Source organism: Saimiri boliviensis, chromosome 2, assembly GCF_048565385.1.
Source record: "Saimiri boliviensis isolate mSaiBol1 chromosome 2, mSaiBol1.pri, whole genome shotgun sequence".
Taxonomy (NCBI): Eukaryota; Metazoa; Chordata; class Mammalia; order Primates; family Cebidae; genus Saimiri; species Saimiri boliviensis.
Window position 1 is genome coordinate 108839344 of NC_133450.1, and position 17878 is coordinate 108857221.

At 35.6% G+C, this 17878-nt stretch overlaps 1 protein-coding gene across 11 annotated transcripts in view; it reads right to left on the bottom strand.

Annotated features, from left to right (window-relative positions):
• The window catches only part of LOC101052147 (ADP-ribosylation factor-like protein 2), an 889888-nt gene that overhangs the window by 845240 nt on the left and 26770 nt on the right, over positions 1–17878 (bottom strand). The window contains exon 1 of one of the 11 annotated variants that reach the window (XM_074394013.1): positions 164–6623. The exons of the other annotated variants lie outside the window; for them this stretch is intronic. The gene's annotated coding sequence lies outside the window, so the exon portion shown is untranslated. Of the gene's footprint in view, positions 1–163; positions 6624–17878 lie in introns of those variants that run through there. 11 annotated transcript variants of the gene reach the window in all.

Below are 17878 nucleotides of genomic sequence, written 5' to 3' on the forward strand. Positions count from 1 at the left end.
AAAAAAGAAACATGAAAAAAACAGAGATTAGGGAGAACAAGATGGTATAATAGAATCCTGCACCAATCATCCCCTCAACAGGAACACCAAAGTTAACACCTATTTACACACACACAAAAAAACTGGTACATTCATAAGAACCAAAAATCAGGTGAACACTCACCGTACCGGGGTTTTCATTTATTACTGAATGGCACCATAAATGGTCTAGACAGTCTTGAATTGCTGACACCACACCTCCTTCATTCCCTGACCCCATCCTCCGGCAGTGGCTATATGGCACGGAGAATCTGTACACTTGCGGAAGGAGGATGCAGCTATTGTGAGAAATTGTATTGAACTCAGTGCTGCCCTGTCAAAGCAGAAATCAGAACCAGTCTGTATTTAGCTGAAGCCCACCCACAGAGGAGCACTTGGACCAACCATAGCCAGAGGGGAATCACCCATCTCAGAGGTTGGAATTTGAGTTCAGGCAAGCCTCGCCACGACAGGCTGGAGTGCTCTGGGCCTCTAAATAAACTTGAAAGTCAGTCTAGGCACAATGACAGCAATTCCTAGGCAAGTCCTTCTGCTGAACTGGGCTCAGAGGCAATGGATTGGGATGGGTGGTACATGTGACCTACTGAGACACCAGCCAAGGCAGCTAAGGGAGCGCTTCCACTGCTCCCCCAAATCAAGACTGCACAACTCACAGCTACAGCATAGACTCCTTCCTTCTCCTCGAGGAGAGAAGAGGAAAGGGAAGAATAAAGAGGACTTTGTCTTACGTCTAGAATATTAGCTCAGTCACCTGCATCTCATGGTTTGAGTGCCAGCTCAGCAACAGTGCAACAGAACACCAGGTAGATTTCTAAGATTTTTTACTCTAGTATGTGACTCCTGGTTGACATCTTGGGACCCACCTGGGCCCTGGGGGAACTTGCTGCCCTGAAGGAAAAGACACGAATCCATCCCACTTTGCTGCCTACTGATTGTACACCCCTAGGGCCTTGGGCAAATATAGGCAGTAACCAAGTAGTGGTTACTACAGGCCTTGGGCAAGACCTTAGCGCTGTGCTGGCTTTAGGTCTGACCCAATGCAGTCCCGGTGGTGGTGGTCACAGGGGTGCTTGTGTCACCCCCATCCCTAGTCCCAAGTGGTTCATCACAGAGAGAGAGACCACTTTTGTTTGGGAGAAAATAAGGGAAGAGAACAAGAGTCTCTGCCTGGCAATCTAGAAAAATGTCCTGGATCTTATCTAAGACCCCCAAGGTAGTATCTATACAAGTTAACAAGAACCACAGCATTACTGGCCTTGAGGTGCCCCCTAATGGAGATAACACCTTACATCACAAAACCCAAGTACTTCTGAATACCTGGAAAGCCTTCCCAAGTAGGACAAGCAAAAATAAGCCCAGGCCGCAAGGACTACAGTAAATACCTAACTCTTCAATGCCTGGACACTGATGAACGTCTACAAGCATCAACACCACCGGTGGAAAACAGGACCTCACCAAATAAACTAAATAAGGTACCAGACACCAATCCTGGAGAAACGCAAATATGAGATTTTTCAGAGGGAAAATTCAAAATAGCTGTGCTGAAGACACTCAAAGAAATTCAAGATAACACAGAAAAGGAATTCAGAATTATATCAAATTTAACCAAAAAAAAATCAAATAATTTAAAAGACTCAAGCCAAAGTACTGGAAGTAAAAAAATGCAACTGACATATTGAAAAATGCATCAGAGTCTTTTAGAAACAAAATTGAGCAAGCAGAAGAAAGAATCTGTGAGCCTGAAGATAGGCTATTTAAAAACACACAGTCAGAGGAGACAAAAGAATAAAAAATAATAAAACATGCTTATAATATCTAGAAAACAGCTACAAAAGGGCAAATCTAAGAGTTGCTGGCCCTAAAGAGGAGGTAGAGAAAGAGAATGAGGTAGATGCTTTATTGAAAGGGATACTAACAGAGAACTTCTCAAGCCTAGGGGAAAATATCAATATCCAAGTGTGAGAAGGTTATAGAAGACCAAGCAGATTTAACACAAAGAATACTACCTCAAGGCAGTTAATAATCAAACTTTCAAAGTCCAAAGATTAAAAAAAAAAAAAAGTGGGGGGGGAGCCTAAAAGCAGCAAGAGAAAAGAAATAAGTAACATACAACAGAGCTTCAATACATTTGGGAGCAGACTTTTCAGTGGAAACGTTATTACCCAGTAGAGAGTGGTATGATATATTTAAAGCGCTGAAGGGGGGGGCGGGGAATCTTTTACCCTAGAATAGTATATCCACTGAAAATATCCTTCAGCATAAATGAGAAATAAAGATTTTCCCAGACAAACAAAAGCTGAAGGACGTCATCAAAACCAGACCTGTCCTACAAAATAGCAGGAAGAAGTCCTTACTTATCAATAGTAACACTGAATGTAAATGGACTAACATCTCCAATCAAAAAACAGAGTGGCTTGATGGATGAAAATGCAAGGTCCATGACCTGTTGCCTATAAGAAACACACTTTAGCTATAAAGACACACATAGACAGAAAAAGAAGAGATGGGGAAAATATTCCATGGCAATGGAAGGCCAAAAAGAACAGGAGTAGCTATATCTATATCAGACAAAGTAAATTTCAAGATAAAAACTGTAAGAAGAGATGAGGAAGGTTATTATATAATGATAAAGAGGCCAATTCAGCAAGAGGATATGGCAATTGCAAATATATATAACCCAACATTGGAGCATTCAGATATATAAAGCAAATATTATTAGAGCTAAAGAGAGAAATAGGCCCCAATATAAAAATGTGTGGAGACTTCAACACCCCACTATCAGCATAAGACAGATATTCCATACCAAAAATATATATATAAAAAAAATTCAACAAGAGAACATTGGACTTCATCTGCACCACAGAACAAATGAACCTCATGGATATTCACAGAACATTTCATCCAAAGGCTGCAGAATACACATTCTTTCCTCAGTACATAGATCATTCTCAAAAATAAACCATATGTTAAGTCACAAAACAAGTCTTAAAACATTCAAAAATCTGAAATAATATCAAGCATCTTCTCTGACCACAATAGAATAAAACTAGAAATCAACAAGAGGAATTTTGGAAACTATATAAATACATGCAAATTAAACAACACACTCCTGAATGACCAGTGGGTCAATGAAGAAATTAAGAAGGAATTTAAGAAATTTCTTGAAACAAATGATAATAGAAACACAACATACCAAAACCTATAGAATATCGCAAAAGCAGTACTAAGAGGGAAGTTTATAGTTACAAGTACCTACATCAGAATAGATGAAAAACTTCAAATAAACAACCTAAATGATGCATTTAAAGAGCTAGAAAAACAAAAACCAACCAAACCTGAAATTAGTAAAAGAAATAATAAATATCACAGCAGAAATAAGTGAAATTGAAATTTTAAAAAATAAATAAAAGATCAATGAACCAAATAATTGGGTTTTAGAAAAGTTAAACAAAATTGGTAAATCTTTAGCCAGACTAAAAAGAGAGAGAGAGAGAGAGAGACCCAAACAAATGAAATCACACCTGAAAAAGGAGATGTTGCAATTGATACCACAGAAATTCAAACAATCATTTGTGGTTATTATGAACAACTATACAAAAATAAGCTGGAAAATCTAGGGGAAAAAAAGTGGATAAATTCCTAGATACATACAATCTAACCAATACTGAACCATGAAGAAATCCAAAACATGAAGAGACTAATAATAAGTAATGAGACTGAAGCTGTAATAAAATTCTCCTAGTAAAGAAAAGCCCAGGATCTAATGGCTTCACTGATGAACTCCACCAAACATCTAAAGAGGAACTAGTATCAATCCTACTCAAACTATTCCAAAAAATAGGATAGAAAAGAGTACTGTCAAATTCATTCTATGAGGATTACCCCGTTCCAAAACCAGACAAAGACACAGAAAAAACAAGAAAACTACAAACCAGTATCACTGATTAACAGTGATGCAAAAATCCTCAAGAAATACTAGCAAACTGAATTCAAGAATACATTAAAAAGATAATTCATCATGACCAAGTGAGATTTATCACAGGGATAAAACAAGAACAGGGACCAAGAATGGTTCAACATACCCAAACCCAAATTAATCAATGTGCTACATCATATCAACAGAATGAAGGACAAAAGCCCTATGATCATTTCCATTGATGCTGAAAAAGCATTTGATAAAATTCAACATCCCTTCATGATAAAAAACCCACAAAAAACTGGGTATAGAAGAAAAATACCTCAATATACTAAAAGCCATATATGACAGACCCACAACTAGTATCACACTGAAAAAAAAAAAAAACTGAAAGCCTTTCCTCTAAGATCTGGAACATGACAAGGATGCCCACTTTCACCACTGTTACTCAGCATAGTACTGGGAGTCCTAGCTGGAGCAATCAGACAAAAGAAAGAAATAAAGGGCATCCAAATTGGAAAAAAAGAAGTCAAGTTATCCTTGTTGCAGATAATATGATCTTATATTTGGAAACACCTAAAAGCTCCACCAAAAAAAAAAAAAAATTAGAAATAATAAACAAACAAAGTTGCAGGATACAAACATACAAAAATCAGTAGCCTTTTTATTGTTTTCTGTCAACAGAAAACAATCTGAAATAGGAATCAATACCATTTAAAATAGCTACAAATAAAATAAAATACTTAGCAATCAACTTAACCAAAGTGAAAGATCTCTACAATGAAAATTATAAAACGCTGATGCAAGAAATTGAAAAGGACACCCACAAATAAAAAGATATTTCATGTTCATAGATTAGAAGAATCGATATTGCTAAAATGTCCATATATCTACAGATTCAATGCAATTCCTATCAAAATACCAATGACATTCTTCACAGAAATAGAAAAAACAATTCTAAAATGTATTTGGAACCAAAAAAGACTCAGAGTAGCCAAAGTTATCCTAAGAAAAAATAATAATAATAATTAAAAACTGGAGAAATGACATTACCTGACTTCATGTTCTAACCAAACCATCATGGTACTGGCATGAAAACAGATATATAGACCAGTGGATCAGAATACAGAATGCAGAAATAAATCCATACATCTACAGTAAACGCACTTTTGTCAAAGATGCCAAGAACATACATTGGGGAAAGGACAGTCTCTTCAATAAATGGTGGTGGGAAAACTAGATATCCATATGCAGAAAAATAAAACTAGACCCCTATCTCTCACCATACACAAAAATCAAATCAAAATGGATTAAAGATTTAAATCTGAGACTTCAAACTATGAAACTACTACAAGAAAACACTGAAGAAACTCTCCAGGATATTGGAATGAACAAAAATTTATTGAGTAATACACCACAGGCATAGGCAAGCAAAGCAAAAATGAACAAATGGGATCACATCAAGTCAAAAAGCTTCTGCACAGCAAAGGAAACAAAGAGACAACCCACAGAATGGGAGAAAATATTTGCAAACTACCTATCTGACAAAGGATTAATATAACCAGAATATATAAGAAGCTCCAACGACTCTACTGGAAAAAAATCTAATACTCTGGTTACAAAATGAGCAAAAGATCTGAGTAGACATTCTCGAAAGAAAATATACAAATGTTAAACAGGAAAAGGTATTCAACACCACTGATCATCAGAGAACTGCAAATCAAAACTACAATGAGATATTATTTTATACCAGTTAAAATGGCTCTTATTCAAAAGACAAGTAATAACGAATGTTAGTGAGCATGTGGAGAAAAGGGAACCCTCATATACTGTTGGTGGGAATGTAAATTAGTACAACCACTATGGAGAACAGTTTGGAGGTTTGTTGAAAAACTAAAAATAGAGCTATCATGATCCAGCAATCCTATTGCTAGGTTTATACTCAAAATAAAGGAAATCAGTATATCAAAGATATATCTGAACTCCTATATTTATTGCAGTACTATTCACAATAGCCAAAATCTGAAAGCAACCTAAGTGTCCATCAACAGATGAATGGATAAAGAAAATGTGACACATACACAATGGAGTACTATTCAGCCTCACAAAAGAATGAGATTCTGTTATTTGCAACAACATGAATGGAACTGGAGGTCATTATGTTAAGTGAAATAAGCCATACATGAAAAGACAAACATTGCATGTTTTCACTTATCGGTGGGAGCTAAAAATGTAATAGAACTCAATGGGGATAGAGAGTAGAATTTCGGTCACTAGAGGCTGGGAAGTACAGTGAGGAAGTATGGGGAAGAAACTGGGATTGGTCAATGGGTACAAAATATAGAAAGAATAAATAGGACCTGCAATTTCCTAGGACAACAGGTGACTATAGTAAAAGAGAAAAAAAAGCAACTGTACATTTTTAAATAGCTAAAAGCACATAATTGGATTGTTTGAAACACAAAGGGAAAATGCTTAAGGTGCTGGATACCCCATTTACCCCGCTGTGATTACTACATCTTGCATGCCTGTATAAAAATGTTTCATGTAACCTATAAATATATATATATCTAATATGTAAACACAAGAATTAAAAAACAAAAAATGAAAAAAAAACACACACCGATGAGTCATTTTTCCAATTTAAACCTCTTAAAATATAAAAAGATTCATGTTAGGAATTTGAACTTTTATCACAAGGTATGTAATTTACTACATTAACTCTAGTAAATGGATATATTATATTAAAGTAACCATCTGTGTGAATTGTGAAAAAAGAAAACATGAAAAGAAACTCACTAATAGAGAAATACAAAATAAAGAATTGAGAAATCCCTTTATATCCATTGGATTGGTAAAAATTAAAAAGATCTATAAAATCTAAAATGGTGAGACATGGGTAAGATGATTTTCATACATTGCTAGTGATAAAGTGAAGCATTACAGAATTTTTGGAAAGCAATTTTGCAATTTATTAAAAATTAAATTAAGGCTGGGCATGGTGGCTCACACCTGTAATCCCAGCACTTTGAGAGGCCAAGGCAGGCGGATCACAAGGTCAGGAGATCAAGATTATCCTTGGCCAACACGGTGAAACCCCATCTCTACTAAAATACAACAAGAAAAATAGACGGGCGTGGCGGCATGTGCCTGTAGTCCCAGCTACTCAGAAGGTTGAGGCAGGGGAATCACTTGAACTTGGAAGGCAGAGGTTGCAGTGAGCCCAGATCACACAACTGCACTCCAGCTGGTGACAGAGTGAGACTCAGTCTAAATTTTTACAAAAATTAAATTATAGATACATTCCTAACACCCCCTTCCTAGAAATCTATACAACTGAAATATAAGCCCCAGCATTTGGGGACATATGTACAAGGAAGAAGAAACAGAGTAAATTTGTAATTTTAAAACCTATAGAATATTCCCTATTCCAGGGAATTTAAATTTAAACTTAAATTTTAAAGCTTACATGATATTCCCTACACCAGGTGATTTTAAAGCCTACCTAATATTCCCTACACCAGCCTATACCAGCGAATATTAGGTAGCCTTTAAAAGCAATGAACCGGAGCTAAACCATATTTTGGCAGGATGTAATAAAATATTGTTGAGGAAAAAAAGTAAGATGCAGAAAGGTACACACAAATAATTTTATTTGTGTAAAAACAAAAATAACCACTAAACTGTAAATGAAGTTTACAGAGTATGTTTTAACCACCGTATATGCCACCTTTCACTCTCATTATGATTACTGTATACATGTATAAAGAAAAAGAGAGAAAAACACATTCTAGGTTGTTAAGATGGATTATGAAGGAAGGAGAGAAAGGGTGGAAGAAAGAGGAAAGGAGAAAGGAAGAGCTGAGGAAAACGGGGGAAATTTTGCTCTGAAAAATAAACATGAAATATATGATCAAGTTAATGCATTATATAAAAATAAAGGTGGTTATATTTATTTTAAAAGTATTTAAAGTGAAGACATGCTCAATTTTCAGTGATAAGAAATTTTCTTATCCTAGTGAAGAAACCTCACTGAGGGAAAAATTTTATATTTCTATGATATATATGGCAAGTAAGTACCTCTATATACTTGCCGAGACTTCATGAATACAGCTTTTGAAAATAACAATCTGTCTAATTTTTACATACGGAATAGATAGCTAGGACTATTAATGTCTTATAACTTTTACATACCAAATAGATAGCTGGGACCATTAACGTCTATAAATTAGAAAGGATACAAAGAAGGTATATGGAGATCTTAAAAGGAAGTAACAAAAGTTCATATGCAAATGAATGGGCATACAATCTGTTCCTTATTAAAATAATGACCAACCTCTAGTACTGATTATAGAAGAAGGGGAGAAGAATTACAGTTTTATGTGTTCCTTTTTGCCTGTTAGTTTAGCACACTCTGTATTCAGGTTTTGTTAACAAAATGCCTATAATTGATATTTGTGTACTGAAAATCTCAAATGACTCTTTAAAATACTCATTGATTACTACTTGTTTTACATTAACATCATTATCAAGTTGTGTTGATAATATTCCTCACCATTTAAAAAAAAAAAAAAAACTTGGAGAGATTACTTGAACTTCTCAAAATAATATACACATTTTAATGTTGTTCTGTAACCTGAATGTTGCTCATCTGACTCCAGAAACTCTTTGCACCACATGAAGTTGGTAGTATTGTTAACAGATGATTGTATAATATAGTTAATGTGAGTTATATTAAAATGAGGGGAAATAATTTTGTATGTAAATTGTCATTTTCTTGTTACTCGTTACCACCATATAAAAACCATCCCAGATTTAAAGCATAAAGCAACCACCACTTCACTGTTCTCACAGATTCTGTGAGTCAGGAATTCAGGAAGGGTACAGCAGTATGGCTTATCTCTGTTCCGCAATGTCTGGGGCCTCAGGTGGGAACACTTGAAGGCTGAAAGTGACTGAAGAGCTGAGAGCTGAAATCACCTAAAAGTTCATTCATTCCTATGACTGGTGGTTGATGTAGCTGCAAGGTGGGCTCTCAGCTGGGACTGTCAATATTAATACCTACACATGGCCTCTCCATGGTCTCTCTGGACTTGCTCACATAATGGTGTCTAAGTTTCACAAACCATGTATCCAAAAAGAGAAGCCATAACATCATTTATGATATACTCTTGCAAATTACATAGTGGCACTTCTACCATAATATTATTCCCACCCAGATTAAAGGGGAGAGAACAGAGACCCTACTCTCAATATAAAAGAGTCAAAGTTATACTGTAGGAAAACCCAGCAGAATAGGAGTTATAGCTGTATTCATCTTTGGAAAACATAATCCGTGATACTTGTCAATTAAAGATAGTAACTAGTATGCTAGCTAAGTACACAGTATCAAATAAGACATATTGCCTTTCTACTAAATGAATAATAATTAAAGAACAATTTTTAAATCAATAATCCATAAAAAGCAATAAAGAAAAAACAGATTATCATATCATTAGCTGATAAAAACATGTCAAATAAAATTCAGCAGTTATTCCTAACAAAACCTTTAAGAAATACAGGCCTAAAAGAAAACTATATAAATATGATAAAGTCTTTTCACCACAGCCTACAGCAAATATACTAAACAATAATACATTAAATCATTTCAGTTAATTTCAGAAAACCAGTAAAAGAGTCCCATCACACAGAGATTTTTTTTGTCCTTTTTGTTCATTATTGAATCTCTAGCACCAAATAAAGTGCTTGACACACAAAAAAATTACTCCACAAATCATTTATTTCACAAATAAATTTTTGTGGCATAAACCGTTTTAAAAGTATGAAAAATGGGGCAAAGGTAACAAAAAAAGTATAATAAAGAGAAATTAGACCAAAAATGAAGTAACTTATATGGACACTGAAAAGGAAATTAATGATTACCTGATTATATATTTAGAAAAATATGCCAATAAAAGCATCCTGATCTAATAAAAAGAATTTGGTAAGATGACCACAGTAAAGTTAAATTTAGAAAAATCAATACTTTTTTTATACTTGGGACCAGTATCCAAAAGAGGAAAAGGTGAAATTTTTCCTCTTATAATAAAAGCTAAAACTATAATAGGTATACAATGTAAAGGAAAACAAAGAACCTATATGAAGAAAACAAAATCTTAACCTATATGAAGAAAATAAAATCTTATAATGTTATAACAGTTATTGTTATTTAGCCACTGAACACTGGAAAGACTTAAATTGTAAAACTGATGTCAAAATTTACATGAATTTTCAAAATTCATATAAATTGAATGTAGTGTTTGATTCATTTAATAAAATTATACTAAAATTCACATGAAAGAAAAAAGGCCTGAGAATAGTCCCAAAAAGTTTAAGATAAAAGAAGGGTAAAGAGGGATAAACCTAATCAGACACATAGAATAAAGTCTCTACAATCAAATCAATAGAAAAATCAGTTTGGGATTAAGCAAACAGATCACTGAAAGTAGAGAATACAAAAACAGAGGCAAGTATATAGGAGAATTTTATATACAAAAAAATCACTGGGAAAAAATGGTTAGCTTAATAAATGAGACTGGTTATACATATGGAAAAAAAGAATGGTTAATCTGAAAGTGTTATCTATATTGAAAAAAGTAATACTGCATTGCTGTAACAAACTATGTTCCAAATTTCCAGGTAGATTAAAGATTTAAATATAAAAATTTTTGGAACCTTTTTCCAAGCAAGAGAGTTAAGAACATTTGAGATGGACTTAAATACCATCTATATGTTGACAACGAATTATACATTCATACTTTTTATTTCCAGCCAAGGTTTCTCCCCTGAACTTCAGACTTCTACATTAACTACCTACTTGATAGTTCTGTTTGGAAATCTAATAGCAACAAGGCTTATCATTTTACATTGTAAGTTACAATGTTTTATTTCCCTGCTCAAAATCCTCCAATGTCTTTCTATCATCCTTGTGAAAAAAAAAAAAAATGTTGTTACCATGGCCTTGAGGCCCCTAAATGATCTGGTCCCACTTGCTAACTCTCTGACCTCAACTCCTACTACTATTTCTTTGCTTATAATGGTCTAGTCCCAATGGCCTCCTCAGTGTTCTATGAATACACAAGCATGTTTCAACCTCAAGGCCTTTTTGCTTGCTGTTCTCTCTACCTAGACTTGTCTTCTAACCAGACAACCACATGTTTTATTCTATTTACTCCTTCAGATTTCTGCTCAAATGTCATCTCATCAGAGAGGGCTTTCCTGGCCATTCTACCTAAATGAGAAACTTCCACCATTCTCTTTTTTCATTTTCCTCTGTAGTACTTGCAACCTATTATACATTTATTTTCTGACGTGGTTTGGCTGTGTCCAACCCAAATCTCATCTTGTAGTTCCCATAACCCCTACGTGTTATGGGAGGGTCCTGGTGGGAGGTAACTGAATCATGGGAGCAGTTACCCTCATGTTCTCATGATACTGAGTGAGTTCTCACCAAATCTGATGGTTTTATAAGGGGCTTTTTTCCCCCTCTGCTCAGCACTTCTCTCTTCTGCCACCTTGTAAATAGGGACATGCCTGCTTCCCCTTTCGCTATGACTACAAAGTTTCCTGAGCTCCCAATCATGTGGAACTGTGAATCAATTAAACCTTCTTTCTTTGTAAGTTACCCATCTCAGGCAGTTCTTTATAGCAATGTGAGAGCAGACTAATATGCTTTCCATCTACTCTCACAAGAATACTCTGTAATGACAGAGAATCTTTGTTCACCACTGTATCTCCAACACCTGTAACAATGCATGACTCACAATAGACACTCAATAAATAGTTATTTAAAAAGAAATATAGAATTCCTAAACCCAAAAAAGAAAATATGACCATAATGTTCCACACCAAGCAAGCAGTTGATAAGGTCCATGTGGCTGTTTCCCATTTCCTTAATCCTGGTTTTATTCTCATAATAAACCCATTACTTAAACTAATTCTTTACAACTAAAACACAAATATGATCTTAATCATTCCTTATATTGGTGTATTTATTATTTATTATAAAACATTTTTCTAAACAGTCACACATCACTTAACAACAGGGTTGTGTTCTGAGAAATGCATCATTAGGTGATTTTATCATTCTGTAAACATCATAAAGTGTACTTATACAAACCTTGATGGCATAGTCTAACTACACACCTGGGCTACATAGTATAGCTTATTGCTCCTAGGCTACAAACCTGTACAACATGTTGCTATACTGAAAACTGTTACCAATTATTATAATACAATGGTATTTGCGTAACCAAACATACAAAAGGTAATTTGTTGCACTACTGTTAGGATGGCTATGACATCACTAGCCGATATAATGTTGCAGCTCCATTATAATTTTATAGGACCACCATTGCAATGGAGTCCATCACTGAGCAACACAATGTTACGCAGCGCCTAACTATATATTATCACATGTAATCTTCCCAATAACCCTAGTAGATAGATATTGCAAGCATTATTATTCCTAATTCTTTTCAGATGTAGAAACTACAATTCAGAAGTCATTGGGCATTAAATAGTCTGACATTTTTGACAGCTTCTTTAATGGCCATTCTACTGTCTCAGGTGTTCTTAATTACCAGTTTGTATCAGAACTACTTGCAGAAACTGAAATCTGCATATCCATGTTCCACTCCATAAATTAGGAGTCAGTCCATTTGAGTGAGCACCTAGAATGATCATTCCCTACAAACGTCACAGAATATTCTCATGCATAGCACCAATTAAAAACCACTTCATTAAACAATTCTACTATATATCATTTCCTTGCTCAAAACTGTTTGATGGCTTTCAATTTTGCTCAAAACAAAACCCAAAGTGGTCAGTTTGGCACTCAAAATCCCTGAAAGAGTGGTTACCATGTTACCTTTCCAGTCATTACACACAGACAAAGCTCCATAGTGATGCTTCATTTCCTAGTTACACTTCCTTCTTCCTTGTTCCTATGCTTTTATTCATGTTGTTCCCCCGGAATAACATACTTCTGCATTATATCCAAGGGTTGCATTCCTCCAGCCTTCAAAGACCAGCTCAAAAGCCACCATATTCATGAAGTGTGCAGAATTTACCCTTCCCTATGTTAAAGTTACTAACATCTGTCTCTTACACTGTATTAAAAACTTTTGGAAACCGGGGATTATGTTGTGTTTATCTTTGTGTCTCCCATGACAATGACAACTAACACTTGCCTTATACAGTAAATATACATAGACTTAAGGTTTTTAACATTATTGCTCTTTTTTAAAGAGCAGTGTAAAGAGCACGTAGCTGCCCCCAGAGGGCTGGCAGGAGCTCTGATAAAAGCTATCACTTAGAGATGGTGTTGAGCCGGCAGTCCTACTACTCGGGAAACTGAGGTGAAAGAATCACTTGAGTCCAGGAATTTGAGGCTATGATCATGCCACTACACTTCAGCCTGGGCGACAGAGCAAGATCCCATTAATTAATTAATTAAGATACGTAGAAAAATGTGTTGTTGGAAGTTTAAGTTTAAACTGCCTAGCTATACAAGCCCATTCCTTCATTCATCCAACCAATTCTTACTGCCCAGAGCCTGTGCTCAGCACTAGATGACTAAGAACCTGCATCCAAGAGTTGCAACTGCTAAAGAAAGCCCCCTAAGGTGAAAGTCAGTTATTAAAAAAAAAAAAAAAAAAAAAATGCTGAGAGCTGCTTTTCATGGAAAAAGGTTGTCAAGTGGTACTAGACAGAAAAGCTACCAGAAAGAAAAACATGAAAAAAACCTCACTTGGAACAGGCAGAAGGTCAAGCTGGAGTTCCCAGTGTGTTCTATGTTTTTAACTCACACATTCCAACCTTGGAGGAAGAGAGGGACATCCCCACTATCTACTTAACAGGGACAGATGATAGTGATCACAAGAATTTCAATACAATTTCCCTCTAGGAAATCTACAGGAACAAGGTGAGGCCTGCAGTTATTTACAAAAGCTGGATTACTCTCTTGGGTTCATGGTGGAAAGCATAAACCTAGAAAAGATGACTGTCCTCTCCTCCCTCTGTCCCTCTGTCCCTCCCTCCCTTCCTTCTTCCCTCTCCTGTCGTCTCTGCCTCCTCTCTCTCCTTCCTCTCCTCTCCTCTCCCTTCTCTCTTCTCTTCTCTCCTCCTCTCTTTTCTTTTTCCCTTCTCCCCTATCTCTCCTCTTCTCCTCTCTCTCTCTCTCTCCTTTAGTTTAATGTATTAGATTTCTATATAACCCACAAACTAATGTCTTCTTACAAATCCACTAAAATTTAATAGTTTGAACGTTCCAGTCAATCATCTATTACACGTTTTCTCCTTAGAAGTGAAGTTTTTGTTTGACAGTGACACTTTTTAAATAAGATGGCGAACAATACTAAGATTATTACTCTGTAAAATAAACACTATTTTACTCAGTAAAATAAACACCATTTTACGATTTTAAAGCCTTGCTTTACTGACAGTTACAAAATGTAACCACATTCCCTGAGCCTAAAGGAGTCCTGATGGCAACAGAAGATGCTGACAGTCCTTATAGCTCAAGAAGGTAAGAATTATAGTGCAAGCTTCAAATAGAATCACTGGTACAACAACAGTAGCCCTTCACATAAGAATTTCAAGTGAATATGTACGCAGAACAGAAATAAAAAGAATGTCTCCCATAAACTGACAAGTGAAGGGTACTATTGCTAGTACCAAAAACTGCTTATACCTGAAAATAAGCTTATATGAAATTTAATGACATTATAAGAAAAAATATTTTTCATATAATTTCTTATAATTTTCATACAATTTCTTATATGAAAAAATATTTTTTTAATTTGGATTCAGGCAGCTCGAAAAGGAGTTGATGGAGCTCTATTTTCTGTCAGTTTCAACAATGACATGACTCAGTTATTTATCTATGCTTTACTGGGTTTTGGTGCTGTAAACAACTGCCTATCTTGCTGTAACTTCTGTTTAAAAACAAACCAATATTAGTCAGATGTTGTGGCTCATGCTTATAATCCCAGCACTTTGGGAGGCCGAGGCAGGTGGATCACTTGAGGGCAAGAATTCAAGACCAGCTTGGCCAACATGGCAAAACCCCATCTCTGCAAAAAATACAAGAATTAGCTAGGCATGGTGCCACACACCTGTAATGACAGCTACTTGGGAGGCTGAGGGAGGATAATTGCTTGAACCCGGGAGGCAGAGGCTGCAGTGAGCTAAGATCATACCACTGCACTTCAGCCTGGGTGATAGCGCGAGACTCAGTAACAAAAACAAATGAAAAAACAAAAAAAAACTAAACTAAAAGAAAGAATACCTGCCAGAAGATTCAGCCAGGTGCAGTAGCTCACACCAGTTTGGGAGGCCATGGGAAGAGGATCACGTGAGCCCAGAAGTTGACACCAGCCTGGGAACCACAGTGGGACCCCATCTCTACAAAATTAATTAATTAATTAATTAAAATTAAAATTAAAAAATCAGCCAGGTGTGGTGACACACAACTATAGTTCCAGCTACTGAGAAGACTAAGGCAGGAGGATTGCTTAAGCCCAAGAAGTTGAAGCTGCAGTGAGCCATGATGGCACCACTGCACTCCAGCCTGGGTGACAGAGTGAGACCCTGTCTCAAAAACAATAAAAAAGAAAAAGAAGAATCTAATTGACCAGCAAACAGCCACTGCTTCTAGGTAGGCAGTGTCTTCATTGCATCTTCTGGTAGGTCACTGGCCTGGCTACAGTGAGAGCGAAAGGGCACTGGACTCAACAATCACCAATTAGCTATAGACAAGCTAGCAAAGTCATATGTCACTACACAGAGACACCATATGCAAGGAACTGCCTAGAACTGCTTCCCTGGCAATGACTGTGGCCATAGCTAGTTTCACACAGACGGAGCAGCATCCCTTCTTTAGAAAATCCAGGCACTAATATGCTTTGTTCTCAGCTCTGGGCCCTCAGCCCAGAATCACAGGGAATAAGAAAAGCTCCACTTCTCAACTTGCAACCTTAGGCTACTTTGAAATTCACATTATATTTTTTATTATTCATTTTACTAGCTCTACTTAGTAGCCTTTTTTTTTCCAAAATAAAAACTTTTATTTTTTTATTATACTTTAAGTTCTGGGGTATGTAGCCTTTTTTAAATGGTACTCTTTAGGTAAATTTTTGAATTAATTTTTATTATATGTTTTTGTATTTTTAATTTTTTTTTATTTTTTTATTATTCATTTTAGTAGCTCTACTTAGTAGCCTTTTTAAAATGGTACTATTAAGGTAAAATTTTGAAGGCAACTGGACCACAGAAATCCTTACGCTGTTTTGCTGCATGAAATAGTTTCTTTCAAAACTGACCCCAGAAAATTTTCAGTATACCCAAAAGGACTCATTCTACTTCACAAAAAAATAGTTCTCTATGCCATTCAAAAGGAAGGGAAAAAAAAAGAATTTTTTCTTTGTTTAAAATGTTTGAAGGTTTTCCAGCTACAAGAGTTAAACACTTGAACTACTTCATTAGAATTTTGTGTAATAATCTATTCTCAGGCATGAACAAATAACAGTTTGGCTATTGGCAAAAAGACAAGCAGAAAAATACAATTATGTTTGTTGTGATCTGGGTGGGAGAAGGTGGGGAGAAACAAGAACACTGCAAACTATGACACTAGCCACCTGCTACAAAGCCCATCACTATCTATATTAAACTACATATAATTTTATATTGATGTCTCCAAATTTAGTTCGGTACCACAGGTTCATTCCATCCTTCTCTTGCTTTTCTGCAGCCTTCCTCTCCAGTAGTGAGAAACTTGGTTCCCATCAATCACCAAATGTATGGTGATACATTTACTTGTCAGTTTCCAGTACACATGTACAGCAGTTTCAGAATTGTTAACCAAAACAACTTTACCAACTGCAGGATTTATGTACACTTTTGTCTTTAATCTTACAGTTTCTAGTTAAGACACTGTTTTCTAAAAATTATTTAGGTCAGCACCTTTTCTGCCATCCCTTTAGTGAAGTTATATCACATATCTGAAACACATTTGTTAGATTATTTTGTCACCATTGCATTCCCTTCCGGAATCCCTAACTCTTGGTTGATTGATTTTTTTTACTTGCATATATTAAGCTCTTTATGCTATAAAGTTCTGCCAATTTTTACAAATGTATATGCCCACTACTACAGTTTACTTTTAACTCTAAAACTCACCCATTCTTTCCTCCAAGTCAAAACTCCCCCTTCCTCAAATCCCTAGCAACCACTGATTGGCTTTCCATTCCTAAATTGGCCCTTTCTAGAGTGCCATATGAATGGAATCATTCAATATGATGTACCCTTTTCAGTCTGGTTTCTATAACTTGGGAAAATGCATTTAAGACACATTCATCTTGTGGCATTAATTGCTTATCATTGAAAAATAATCCAATGAATAAATGATGGACCACCATTTGTTTATGTATTCACCTACTGAAGAACTTCTTGGTTGCTTCTAGTTTTTGATGATTATGAACAAAGCTGGCAATTATGATTAAAGCATGTGCATGGATTTATATTTTCAAACCAATTTGGTAAATACCTAAAGGTGCTTTTGCTGGGTCATGTGATAAGTATGTGTTTAACTTTAATGAGACATTGCTAAACCATCTTCCAAAGTGGCAAGTATGAGATCACCAGCATTTAGTTTGCAGGGTTTTTTTCTCTCTCTTAACCAGTCTAATAGTTATGTCAGTAATATCTCAGTGTTTTAATTTCCTTAATGACAAATAATGTTGAGGATCTTTTTACAGACGGTTATTTGCCATCTGTAAGTCTTTTCTGAAGCAATTGTTCAGATCATGTGTCTATTTTTTTAAATTGGTTGTTTCCTTAATTTTTTTCTTATATTTTGGCTATTCTTTAACAGATATGTTATTT